At 32.5% G+C, this 15,061-nt stretch overlaps 1 non-coding gene across 1 annotated transcript; it reads left to right on the top strand.

Moving 5' to 3' along the window:
• The first annotated feature begins 9,425 nt into the window (after positions 1 to 9,425).
• On the top strand, positions 9,426 to 9,530 carry LOC118606402. Its single transcript, XR_004952355.1, has one exon. It is a non-coding gene; the product is annotated as a U6 spliceosomal RNA (small nuclear RNA).
• The last annotated feature ends 5,531 nt before the right edge of the window (positions 9,531 to 15,061 follow it).

Raw genomic sequence — 15,061 nt, 5'->3', positions numbered from 1 at the left:
AGAGGAAAGAGTATATGTTTTTCCATACCTCATGACCAAACTAGATATAAGTATTCCATCACCCTAAGGAGGACAGAATCAAAGTACAAACAAGACAATCAAATTCTCAAATTTTTAATTTCTGAAGCACAGTCCAGCTGTAAGACAGTAATATTTGAAATAAGATATGATCGGGCACAGAGTTTTCATCACTGCCTCCCACTCCAAAACTAATTGAAGACCCTTAGGGCCTGGAAGGTGGAGGAGATGGCCATGCCCACATCGCTTCAGGCAGAGCTCCAGGGAAGGACACATTCTGAGGAGTCCTAGAGTTCCGGGACATGTGCTGTCTAACTATCTGGAGCTCTGGGGCAGTGGGCCAGCCAAAACTCCTTCTGTCTCCACAGTACAGTAGTGGATGAATGGCTGCAGGAAAGGCTGGGCCAAAGTGGGATCACAGCCCAATGATTCTTTTGCAGTCCCATCTGCAAGTGGAAAAGCAAAACAGCAAAAGAGCCAGGAAATTATCACTAGAAAACTGGTGATAACTCTGACCCAGAGTAACCATGACAAAGACACTCACCTTTTCTGGGACTTCTCTGTGTCCCCCTTGTCCCCTGCCATCAACACCGATATGACTGCTTCTGGGCTTTTAGTCACAAATAGTCATCTGTCCCTCATACCTTATCAAGTTACAGTTGACCCCTGAACAACACAGGTTTGAACTATGCAGGTCCACTTATAGGTGGATTTTTTTTTAATAAACACAGTCGGCCCTTCCTATAGGTGGTTTCACAACCAACAGCAGATCAAAAACAGTAGTTTTATATTCCAAACTGGAGATTCCCAGCCGCAGATTCTCATTCCGCAATCAAAAATATTGTTTTTGATCTGCAGTGTGTTGAATCTGCAGATATGAAGGGCTGACTATAGAGTCAGAGTTATAGGTGGCTTTTCCACTGTGTGGGGTTGGCACCCCTAACTTCTGCATTGTTCATGAGACGACTATGCAATTTTTAAATGGTGAATTGTTAGCAGTCCATTTCTATGCAAGTTTTGGATTCCTCTCGATTTGCTCAAGAAAATATTGAGTATGCAATGTTCTGAGTTCCTTATCTATTTAAACTAATTTAAACTAATCTATGTTTGTATTTCCAGGGACTATGATTCTCTGTACCAGCAGAAATTTTGTAAATATGGGACAAGAAAAAGGATGTTGTAAAGGACTTGTAATGAGAAGAGTCAAGTACCGTTTGTCACATAAGGAGAATTCAATAAGTACTTGCTGGGGGTTAGTGAGGTGGGAAATCAATAAATGAATCTGAGCTGAAAAGCAGACCTATTGCATACTTTTTAAAACATTATCATTCTTATGCATCACCAGGAAAAGTAACCCCAGAAGTAGTAACTGAAAAACATCTAACATCAAAAGACACAACTTCTAAAAAACAAATTTTCACATCCTACTTTAATCACTGATTTCTTTGCCTTTTAACTAAACCAAATTATCAGCTCCTTGAAAGCTGTTTTGTTCATTTTTGTTATTACCAATCCCAACAACAATGCCTGGGACATAATAAGTATTCAATAAATACTCATGGAAGGAAAAAACAAATTAATGAAAGAAATTGTTAATTATTACATATAGAGATCTATCCAGCTGTGTCTGAAATATACAACATCAGCACCACAAGGTAATTGTTCTTTCTCATATCCTGCTCTCTGTTTAAATGAGATCATTCCAGTGAGAACTGGGACTTCCTCCAATCATTAAGAACAAACCACAATGTCCATTTTAAGGTAAACAGGAAACCATGTCTAAAGCTGTTGGTGGGCTACTGAAACATTCTCATTTGAATGGAAATTCTCTCATATATACATACATGCAGGTTGACCAACTTGAATTGAAACTTTTAGTTCTGACCCAATGCAGCCAATGATGTTACTACCTCTTCATATTTTAAGTTCATATTTGTTTGTTGCATGTTAACTTTAAGGACAGGTATATTTTTCAAGTCTGCTCCCAGTAGACTGAAGGATCAAGTCTGTTTGCATGCACTTTATAATTTCAGAAGTCTTTTCATTCATATAACCTAATTTAATCCTCTCAAAATTTCTATGGATTACAGAGATTCCCTTTTTCCATTTAATGAGTAAACTGAGGCTAAGGGACCTGCTCAAGGCCATGTGGCTTTTAAATGGCAAAATCAAAATTTACATAAGTCTTTTAACTCTATAGCTTCCTAGCCCTCACTCTCTGTGCCATCTTACTGACTTTTACAGAAAAGTATGTCATTTTGAAATGTTTTACCTAGAAAACTAAAAAAAATTTTGTTTTATATATAGGTATATTTAGCAGTCATAATTATGATTGTGAATTAAGAATACTAAAGAAGAAGAAAAACTGTAACTTCTGTGTATCTGTTAAAATGTCTAGGGCATAAATATACATCTTAGGGTAACATATTTTCCTGAGAAGAGCTCGTGGGTGTATTATCTCATTTCCTGTGGCAAAGTTTTCTGGTCCTGGCTCTGAGTGCAGACTAGGACACAGAGCCAGTGTGTAACTCCAGATGGAATCCTGGCAGGAGAGTTCTGGCTTTACTACAGCTTGCTGTCACCCAGAAACCTAAAGGGAATATGCAAATGTTCCACGGATTAGCAAAAGTAGACTAAATTAAATAGTGAATAGTGTTATCTTTTTTTTTTAATCACTGCACGCTGACTTTCATTCTGCTTGACATCTTACTAACGCACGTAATTTGAGCACAAATTCATGAGAAGAGGAAGCAGATATCATTAGTCATTATTCCCATGTAGCCTAATTCCTGACACATATGCAATAGGTGCTTCATAAGGGCATGAATTCAGTATAAATGTATATGTAAAATATTCTTTGTTATTGTGAAGAAAGTACCCCCACCTTTCCCTACCTTTCCCTACCCCTTGCCTTCTCAGGGGATTGTTTGTCAATTAGTGCTTTGGATATGAGGATGCAAAGACAACAAAGAGAGGCAAATTTATCTGCATAAAAAGCATATAAACATGCAGTAATATCAGAAAAGAATTCCAATAAGTGGAGAAAAATAAAATGAACTGGAGAACCTGTAAGATGAGTTTCCATAAAGAAAGCAGCCAAAGGCGAAAGAAGAACTTGAAGAGGGGTAGAACGAGAACTTCTAATGGCTTTCTTTAAAGGCTTACTTTCCGCTCTATCAGCAGCACTCTTTATCTTCCACAAAATCTTTAGTAAAACCCCTATTACTCTCTAACATTATGACATTGAATTTGTTTGAGACAGTTCAAAAAAATTCCGTTTACTTCAAGTTAGACTAAGAAATTACTTAAATTTGTTACCATTAGTTTAATGTTTATAGGATCTTTTCATCATATGTGCAATTTGCATAGACTCAGAATAAGCATCCTCAGAAATTATCTGATGTTCTATTTATACAGAGGAAATTGAGACAGAGAAATTAATTGAAATTTACCTCACCATATCTAAGAGTCATTTGAAGAGGCATATATATATGTGTGTGTGTGTGTGTGTATGTATATATATATATATATACTATATAATAAACTATTACAGAATAAAAGAAACTTGAGACATATTAGCCAAATGTAATATGTGGATCTTGTTTGAAGTCTAAGTTCAACGAATAGACTATAAAAATTAATTTTTCAGGGAACCAAAGAAAACTTAATGGACAGAGTATTAGTTTTTACTTAAAAATTATTAATAGCAGTGAGTGAAATAGTACCATGATAGTTATGGGTTTTTTAATTCTTTTTATGTTAGAGATACACAAAGAAGAATTTAAGAATAACTCTATATGATATCTGTCATTTAATTTTGAGTACTCCACCAGAAAAAAACTTTAGAAGCCAGATAATAAATTCTGTCTACCTAATATGCTCTGAAGTTTCTATTAAAAAGTTTTTAAAGTTTTTAGATTTATTTAGACATAAATTTTATTGTTATATGTTAAATATATAATAAATACTTTTAAAATGTGTTAAATTGTTTTTAAAACATCTTCACATTAAAAGCCAAACATTTCTGAATAATTTTTTAAAAATAAACCATTAGAATAGTTTTAAATTTATTTAAAAAATTAAGACGGGACCATTTTAATATACCTCACTCCCAATTTCTCTTATTATTTTATTAAAAACTTAAATGAATGTGGTATATTTGTCACAATGAATGAACTAATATTGATAATTTATGAATTAAAGTCCACAGTTTACTCAAATTTCCTTAGTTTTTACCTAATATTTTTGTGTATGTTCCAGAATATCATCCATATACATACCACCTTACATTTAGTTGTCATTTTTCCTCGGGCTCCTCTTGAGTGAGGCAATTTCTTAAATTTTTCATTTTTAATGACATGGACATACTTACTGGACAGTAAGTATGTAAAATGTCCCTCTGTTACAATTTGTCTTATGTTTTTCTCATAATTATATTGGGTCCTGTAGAATAATACAGTGGATAACATCATATCAAGGGTATACACTATCAAGATGATTATCACTGTTGATGTTGACCTTGAACACCTAGCTGAAGTCATGTTTGTCAGGTTTCTCCACAATAAAATTACTCATTCCGTGATATACTCTTTGGAAGAATGTCACTATGTATATCCCTTACTTAAATTATGCTTTAACTCCTTGAGGATGGAATGCCTACATAAATTATTTGAAATTTATGAAGATTTGTCTCTTTCTTCTCATTTATTTATTTATCCAGTCATTCATTTATATCGGTATGGGTTTATGGACATTCATTTTATACATTAGTTTATAATCAATTTTATTCTTGTGTTGTTGCTCAAATTGATCTAGTTTTTGCCATTGGGATGTTCAGTTGGCTTCAGTGTCTCTTTGACATACCCTCATCACTGTTTGTTTTTTTAGTACTTCCTTATATGCTGGACTTACAAAATTCTTCAGGTTCATCTTATATTTTCATGTTTTAACTCATTTTTTTTTTTAGCTCAGAGTGATCAATAGCCATGTTTTTTCACAAATCTTTATCCTCTGCATTATCAAGAACATCAGTGAAGAGCATTTCTTATAAAAATATATATATATATTCCATTGATGTTTCAAGGCTTTGTTCTAAGATGCTGAAACCCATTATGAATAGTGTTTTTAGCAAAATATCAAAACATAAACGGAAGTTTTTTATACAGCTATGAACAAGTTTTCTCACGTACTCTCTATGACAATGTTTCATATCCGCTAAATGGCAGATAGGAATTTAAAGATCCTTTTGTGCAGTTCTCCTGGTAACAAATTCTCTCCATTTTTGTATATACATATAAACTTGCTGGATATAGAATTCTAGGTTGACAGTTATTTTTTTCCACTGGGGTCTGGGTCCTCAACCCAAATACCAATGAATGTCTTGGTCCCATAACTGAACAAGAATTATTGGTAAGGGTAATTCTCTCCCTCCCATCTAGCTCCAGTCATTCAGCATTTTAAAGATTTTTTGAAATCTAGGGTCTTCTTGCTTTCATAATTTCAATTAAGAAGTCAGCCATCCATCTTAAAATCACTGCTTTTAAGATAATGTGTCTTCTCTGTCTGCTTTAAAATTTTCCTTTGATTTTCAACTGTTTTGCTGCAACATATCTAGTTGAAATCAGGTGTCAGATTTGGAAAATTCTCAATTACTGTGTCATTAAATTCTACTCCATTCTCTCCACCTTTTTTGTTTCTCAAATTATGTTAGATATTTAAACCATATCTAACAATTTTCTATTTTCCTTTTTTTCTTCTTCTTAATCTTTCTAACCTTGAAGCTGGCTATTTCCTTCTTACCCATAACCCAGCTCATATATTCCTTCTTCAATATATCTAATTTGCAGGTAATTTATCCAGCGAGTTATTTTTTCTTGTTATTTTTTTTTTAGTTCTAGAATTTTCATTTGGTATTTTTTAATTGGCTCCACTTCTCTGCTAAATTTTAATCATGTTTTGAATTCCTGGAACATATTAATCATAGCTATTTTTAAATCTGTCTGATAACAGAATTATCTGAATTCTCTATGAGTCACTTTTAATTTTTATTGTTTTTTCCTTGGTTTGAATTATTTGTTGTTTTTTTTTCATCATTTCAGTTTTCATATTGTGTGTCAAACATTATATTTGAAAATTTATATAGATAAATATAATTCAGAGCCTAAAATTTTAGGCTCTGAATTATATTTTTCTGCACAAGACGATTTACTTTTATTTTTGGCAAGAAGCTAGACTTGGAAAAAAAGGAATTTGAGATCATCTTAATCAAATTAGCTATTGAGATTATTTGAAATTGAATTTAAATCCATTGCAAGATGGCATTGCGATGACTTTCTGATAGAGGGGAGCTATTTGAAAACCTAGCCAAAAGTTTGTTTGTTTCATTTTTTTTTTTCTTTCCAATGCCTTTTTTCATCAGGCACTGACTCCCATTTTTGTCCTTACAGCCTAAGAAATCTGTTGAAAGATATGCCCAGCTTCTTATTTGTTGTGCCACCACTTTCAGAATAGCAGGGGTTTTTTTGGATAAAAGCAGCTCCAATTTATGAGTTCACATTTCTACAGTTTTCTCATCTCCTAGATATTGACTCCACAACTCTTTACTGCTTTATTAACATTCCAATTTCTCAAATTTTTTGTCCACCTTATCTAGATGTTCTAAATGGGAAAATTGGTTTAAGCTATATATTCTACAATAGCCAAGGGCAGGGTTTTTTACATTTACTTTTCTAAGGTCAAGTTATACTACTGTACCCTCACTGCATAATATTATAAATAAATGATAATATCGAAATATTATATTATTAAAGTCACTTATTACTGATTATTGATTATTGATTATTGATTATAGGCTCAGTCTAGACAAAACATAGTAACTGAATATGACAGGGAAAGTATAAATATTGTGAACTTTAACCATAGAAAGTGACAGCAAAAGTCAAGGTGGGGTAGGGAGTAAAAGGTAATTACAGCACTGAAAAACCTCTTATTATATAGATTAGAATAAAAAAATACAGGTCAGGAAGTTGAGTTTTATGTATATTATTTAATGTTTAAAAGTAATCAATATAAGATTGAAATAATTAAATAATTGAAAATAATTACAAGTAAAACAATGATAAAATAAAATCTATAATTATAGATTAAAATATAGAAATATAGAAACAGATGCATAAATGTTTTGAAGTTATGAACATAAGCACCATAAAGCTAAATATAGTAACAATTGAAAGAATTTATTTTTCAATAGTGGGACTTGGTGGTGGGGTAAAGAGTATTTTTCATTTGATACAACTGTTTGATTTTGCTTCTAGTTTTATAACAAAATTTTACATAAAGGGATTATTAATTGATTATACAGAGAGAAGCAAATAAAATCCATCATAAAATGAGAGAAAATGTTTAAATATCAATGTATTCTTTAATATAACTTCTTTTGACAAAAAAAAAATATTTTCTAAAAGAGTTAATTCATTCACCTTGTGAAAGTTTCTCTTATTACTAGGCCAAGAAAATAAATTATGTTTTACTAAACTAAAAAGTCTAACTATAATGGAATTGACCCCTGTGGTGAGTAGGCTAACTCTCTAAAGGAAATCAAATAGGAGATAAATTATATTTTTCAAGTCATAAGGAACAACATAGTAGCTGAAAACACGCCATAGTTTTTGAGTAAAATTAATACAAGTGACTAAGGTGAAAGTTTTCTTCCTAAACATGATTCCATTGGCAACTGTGTTTCAAGCTTATTATTCACACGCTCAGGGGAAAATATAAACGGTGAATATTTACTGAAACCACTTAGATATTTTTTCAAACCTCTTAGAAGTTGCCCCAGTCAAGAAAATTAATAAATATGTTTCATAAACAAAAATATTTTTTCAATGACACCAAACTTTTGATTTAGTTGGCCGCCCTCCCTAAGAATATATACAATCTTCCAGGAGATTTAACTGTGTAACAAAGCAAGTAGAAAACTTCTTATACTTCAGGAAATCACAGTAGAAGAGAATTGCATTTTATAAAACCTCCATGTAACAGAGGCTAATCCGTGAGTAGCAGGTTTATATGTTAGGACCATGAGTTTGTTTTTTAATTTATTTTCTTTATAACTTAGTGTTTATTTTCAATAAATATCCTATCTGAAAGTTTTCAAAATTTGCATTTTTTAATTTGTTTTACACATTGACTAACAATGGTTAATACAATCAATTACTGAGAAGTAGTTCTAGCATAGAGTTGTAAAGTTAAATAATTTCCATACCTACCTGTTATTTTCAGCTGAATATTTAGCACATGCATACATCATTTATGTGTGTGCTCATATATGTATCTTCTATATGTATTCTCTTATCAATTTTCTTCAGATGCCTTTCTCTTAAAAATCATTTTTTCAAATGATGTCATACTCTTCCAAAAGCATTAGTGTTATTGATAGGCTGACAGGCATTACTAATGCCCAGAATAGCTCCAGAGATTTGAAAATATTTTAGCACTGAAGTCTCCTATGCTGTATCTTTCCACTCTCAGAAGTTATGCCAGACAGTCTATGCCAGGAGGAAGCATGGTATACCTGCATGGCCACAGCTGAAGATTTTCTCCATAGACTCTACTGTTCAGAATAAATTCTATATTCATAAAGATTGTGATTGGTTATAATTGTGGGCTGGGGGAAATGTTCAAACTCAAGTAAGGCAGATAGTTTTTCTGTGACCTGTGTCTGTAGCCAGCAAGCCCCAACCCTGGCCAACTAGTTGGTCAGAAGTGGGGTCTTGGCAAAAGATGTGGCTGAACCATTGTGAATTCATTCCCACTGTCAGCAAAACCTGGGAACACATGTCCCACAGATGGTGGACCAGAGCCACTTTGAATATAAAATAGAATACATTTAAAGTCATCTCTTTATTACAAATAGATGGGCCTACCGAGCCCAGAATTCAGTTTCCTACCACATCATCAACTAGCGCCAGCCACTATCCTAGCACAGTTGCTATCTAGGATTAAAAAACTATGGACTTTTATAATGTCACTAAAAGAAATGACTTGCAGAACTAGTCAGCGAAAACTTTTAGTCTTAATTCTCCCCATATCGGCTTCCTCATATTTCCATTATCGAAGTTTAATGATAATCACAGGCAGTTTATGATTATTCTAAAAATATTTCATTTTTAAAATATCTAAATACTGAAATTTGGGAGCTGAATTAAATAAATTGATAAACTGTTATTATTAGCTTCTCTGAAATTTCCTCCTACCAAAAAATAAAACAATTTTCTTACTTAAGTAATTGGGCCTATACTTTATTTATATTTTTCTAATGTTAAACTTATCTGCTACAGTACCCTTTAAAATCAGCTTGAATTAAAATCAAATGCTTTAACACTTTAGTTAAAATCAAATTCATAAAAATGATTGTTGGCATCACATTTACCAAAATTGGAACGATACAGAGAAGATTAGCGTGGCTCCTGCACAAAAATGACACACAAATTCATGAAGCATTCCATATTTTTAATAAAGGTCATATATGACAAAACCTCAGCCAACATCATTCTTAACAGTGAAAAACTGTTAAGATCTCTAAGATCAGGAACAAGACAAGCCTGTCCACTATTACCATTGTTTTTCAATATGATGTTGGAGGTCCTAGCGAGTGCAATCGGGTAAGAGAATAAAAGTAAAGGCATCCAAATAGGAAATGAAGAAGTCAAAACTATCGCTGTTTGCAGATGACATTATTCTCTATATAGAAAACCCTAAAGACTCCACAAGAACACTACTAGGAATAGTAATTAAATACAGTAAAGTGTCTGGATACAAAATCAATGTTCAACAATCCATAGTGTTTCTATACTCTAATAACAAATTTTAAAAAAAGGAAGTGGGAAAAATAATTCCTTTTGCAATGGCAACAAAAAGAACAAAATACCTAGGAATAAACCTAATGAAACATGTAAGGGACCTATATGATGAAAACTATAAGACCCTATTAAAGAAATTGAAGAAAATACAAAGAAATGGAAAGATATTCTGTGTTCTAGGATTGGAAAAATAAATATAGGTAAAATGGCCTTACTACCTAAAGCATTTAACGCAATCCCCATCAAAATCCCAATGGCACTCTTTAAAGAAATGGAACAAAGAATTATCTAATCTGTATGGAAGCACAAAAGACCTTGAATTTCCAAAGCCATCCTGAGAAAAAAGAACAAGACTGGAGGCATCACTCTGCCCGACTTCAAATTATATTACAAAGTGACAATAATCAAAACGGCATGCTATCAGCAGCAAAACAGACACATGGACCAGTGGAACAGAATCGAGAGTCCAGAAGTAGACCCATATTTATATGGGCAAATAATTTTCAACAAAAAAGCCAAAAACATACAGTGTAGAAAGGAAAGTCCCTTCAATAAATAGTGCTGGGAAAACTGGAAAGCCACTTGCAAAAGAATGAAACAGGATTGTTGTCTATCACCACACACCAAAATTAACTCAAAAAGGATTAGGACCTGAATATAAGACATGAAAAAACAAATTGCAAAGAACAAAACATAGGAACTAAACTCATGAACCTTATACTTAAAGAGGATTTTGTGAATTTGATCTTAAAGGCAAGGGAAGAAAAAGCAAAAATAAATGAATGGGACCATATCAACCTAGAAGCTCTGCACAGCAAAAGAAACCATCAACAAGGTAAAGAGAAAACCATCTGAATGAGAAAATATATTTTCAATGTCTCTAATAAGGGCCTGATATCCAAAATATACAAGGAACTCATACAACTCAATAACAATAACAACAACAAAAATCAAATAATCCAATCAAAAAATGGGCATAGGTTCTGAACAGACACTTCTTCCAAGACAACATACAAATGGCAAACAAACATATGAATTAGCTCAACATTGCTAGCTATTAGAGAAATGCAAATCAAAACCACAATGAGATACCATCTCACACCTGTTAGAATAAATGTTATCAACAGGACAATAATAATACTGCTGATGGGACTGCAAATTGGTTCAGCCACAATGGAAAACATTATGGAGGTTTCTCAAAAAACTAAAAATCAATGTACTATATCATCCAGCAATCCCTCTACTGGATATTTACCCCAAAGACTTGAAAACTCATATCCAAAAAGACATTTGCACACCAATGTTCATGGCAGTATTATTCACGGTGTCCAGGACATGGAAGTAACCAAAGTGTCCTATAATAGACGATTGGCTAAAGAAGCTGTGGTACATATATACAATGGAATATTACTCAGCCATAAGAAGAGATGAAATACTGCCATTTGAGACAATCTGAATGGACCTTGATATTGTCATGCTAGTGAAATAAGCCACAAAGAAAAAGTTGAAAATCACATGATATCACTTATATGTAGATATAAACCTAAAAGCAACACACAAACATGACAAACAAACAGAGACTCATGGATGTGGAAAATAGATTAATAGTTACCAGATGGTAGGGGAGGTGGGGGGAGGGGGGGAGGTAGATGAGGTAAAAGTTGTGAAATATGTGGTGACAGAAAGAAATCTAACTATGGGAGAGGAACACATAATGCAATATATATGTGACTTAGTGCTGAATTGTGAATTTGAAACTTACTGGATTTTGTTAACCAATATCACCATAATTTTTTTTAAAAACTTGAAAAAAATTAAAGAAAAAAGTTAATAATAAATAAATAATATAAAAAGTAAAAAAATATTTTCAATTAAATGAAGAACTTCCTCTCCCATAAACTCAGAAAAAAATATTCTAATTTTCCAAAACTCTATCACATTTAAACAAAATCTTTTTGTTTTTATATGGTTTGCAAAAAAATTTATCTTACTAATATCAGTGTTAGTGTATACTTTACATAAGTATATTACAAAAGTATTACACATAGATTAAAAATATAAGGAAAGGCTATATTTATTGGATAGATGGTAGATGAAAGCTGTTTTTAATTAGAAAACCTATTAAAAGCTTTATTATTAGAATAATCAAAAATATCTAAATTAAAAATAATGAAGTTTTTATCAGTTAGATTGAAGAAAAGTATGAAAGTATAAACTAGACATTCATAGATGCATTAATTCAATTTCTTAACATACATTAAATATGCTTGATATGTTTTAAAAAAGAACTCTGTCCAGTCATATAATAACAGATGTTTTTCCTCTTTCAACATTCACCATTAATTTAAGCCATTCAATATTCATTTTTTTTGTGAGCAGTTGAAGGAATTTAATAGCAAGTCAGAGCAGCTATATGATAGAATTTTAAAAGATATTTAATATTAGCTTTCTGCATGATAAAGTTACTTAGCCTACATAAGCAAGTGAGCAATTAGAAGGACAGAGTTCCTAGGAAGACTGGTCACTTGAGAATTCTTACCTCTGACAAGACCAGTTTGGTTAGCAGTCAGTAGGCACATTTTATGCTGACATTATAGTGTTCTAGATAATGTGGTTACTGCTTAAGCAATATATAGATGTAAAGTTAAAATTTACAAATTTCTGAAAGAATAGTTCTGAAAGAATTACAGAGAAAAATCAAAGTTTGCTTTCCAACTATTCAGGAACAAGTGTCCCAATGAATTGAGAGTTATTCAGGAAAAGACACTCAGTAATAGATAAGGAAATCTAGAGTTTAGCAGAACTTTGCCATGGGCCAGCTAATACATGCTCATAAACTAATATCATAGCACCATTCGTATACTAGATGCCACACAGGTATTTCCTTCTTGGAAACAGACACTCCTTTAAGTCATATGCCAAAAACTTAAGAGGATCAAAATTTTTTTTAATTATAAAAGGTTAGGCTAAGACTAAGAAAATTAATTCCCAGATTTGATAAGGAATTCAAATATTGGTAAGTCATTGAAATTAAAAGTTGCAAAAGTTTAAAGAAATTTAAAGAGATTGTTATTTTCAAAAAATTGGGATTTGTGTAATTGGGAAGTGGCATATGCTGGAATATTATGCAATCATTAAAATCTTGTTCTCAAAGAACACTAAATGACAGGAAAATCTCATGATACAATGCTAATTTAAAAATCAAAATATACAACTGTATATTTTGCATGATCCCAACTTAAATATAAAACACAATGTAAATTTGTTATTCTTTTTGATTGCTTGATATCTTTCCAATATGTAGAAAATTTTCTCCCTTTTATGTCTCAGTGGGCAGCAAGAGTAGCTTCCAAATTCTCAGAGCCAAACTCTTTTTCCCACATTCTTTTACAGTTAAAGAATAGACATGTAAATTGGTGGGTGCAACTGTCACAGACTTTGTTCAAGCGCTACTATCCAAGAGATGAGAGGGGAAATATTCTGATGTCCCTAGGAAGAGTTTCTCAAAAAGAACTAGTTCTAGATTTAGGCTACTTGTCCTGGCTGCTTAGTAAATCTGACTCTCCTAGACTCCCAACAATTCTCTAAGCTCCCAGAATTCACTTCATGAGTTCCTTTCCTGCTTAATTGAACCAGAAATAGCTTCCATTACTTACAATTGAGACCTCTGACTTAGGTGGTCAAATATATAGTGACAGAAGAAAATTTAACTTTCAATGGTGATAGGGTGTCAAATATATGATTATAGAAGGAAATTTAATTTTGAGTGAACACAATGCAATACACATATGATGTATTATTGAACTGTACAATTAAAACCTATATGATTTTATTAATCAATGTCATCCTAATAAATTTAATTTTATTAAAAGGAAAAAAATTAATAAAAGGCATCAGTAAATATAGACCCTTAAAAAAAAACTGACTTAAAGTAATACTGACCAAATGTTATATTATAATCAGAGAAATAAATATTATTTCTTAAATAAGCACTTTCTCTGGTGCGTAGTTAGTTAACCTAATGAACTATGGTTTATAGAGCCAGTCATGTGGTGGAGCTGGCTAGTATGGAACTGCAAGACGTGTACTTCTCTTCTCATTCCAGTTGAGTCATGTCATATCAGTAGCTTGAAATCAGCCATGGAGGGAGAATATTTACATGAAGGAAGTAGGTGCGGCTTTCATTTCCCTAAAGAGTTGGTTTCATAAAATTCAGGCCTTTCCCCCATACCTTGGAGCCAGTGTTAAACATTTACCAGCACACTGTTGTATGTAGCCTTAGCTAAATACATTAAACTCTACATTTTATCATCAAATTCTTTAAAACTCATTAAGTCTTGTACTTTGCCAAACATTTTCTGCGATAGTAAGCTAAGTGCCTTTCATTATCAAGTAGTAGTGAATCGCTTAGGATATGTCGGCTATGTATACTTCTGATCAGAATGGCTCAATCCCTTACTATACAAAGTATGATCCATAAAACAGTATCAGAATCACCTGAATACTTGTTAGAAATGCAGTCTCAGGTTCTGCCCCCGAACTACCACATTCACTTTAGCAAGATCCCTAAGTGATTCATCTTCACATTAAAGTTCAAGAAACAGTAACTTAAACAATTGTGATTTATTTTTGTCACATATCCGTAAGCCTGGAGGGAGATGATATTTTTCTCGCTTTACCGAAATGTAACTGACATCACATTGTGAAAGTTTAGGTGTACATGTGATGACTTGATACTCATTTATATTGTGAAATGATTATCACAATACGGTTAATTAATGTATCCATCATCTTGCATAATTACCATTTCATGGTCTGAATATTTAAGATCTACTCTCTAAGCAGCTTTCAAGTATATAATACGTTATTAACTTTAGTCATCATGTTGTACATTAGGTTGTCTGAAAATACTCATAAATAGAAGCTTGTATCCTTCCTATAACCAACATCTCCCCACTTCCTCCACCCTCTAGCCCCTAGTTACCACCATTCTACTCGGTTTCTGTGAGTTTAGCTTTTCTAGATTCCACATACGAATGAGATCATTCAATATATGTCTTTATCTGTCTTATTTTACTTAGCATAATGCCCTCAAGATCCATCCATGTCTCACAAATGGCAAGATTGTCTTATCTTTTATGGGTGAATAATATTCCATTGTGTGTGTGTGTGTGTGTGTGTGT

The sequence above is a fragment of the Rousettus aegyptiacus genome, unplaced genomic scaffold (assembly GCF_014176215.1).
Source record: "Rousettus aegyptiacus isolate mRouAeg1 unplaced genomic scaffold, mRouAeg1.p scaffold_m13_p_1, whole genome shotgun sequence".
NCBI classification, from domain to species: Eukaryota; Metazoa; Chordata; class Mammalia; order Chiroptera; family Pteropodidae; genus Rousettus; species Rousettus aegyptiacus.
The sequence above is the reverse complement of the archived record's forward strand: the minus strand, read 5'-3'. Positions and strand labels throughout refer to the sequence as shown.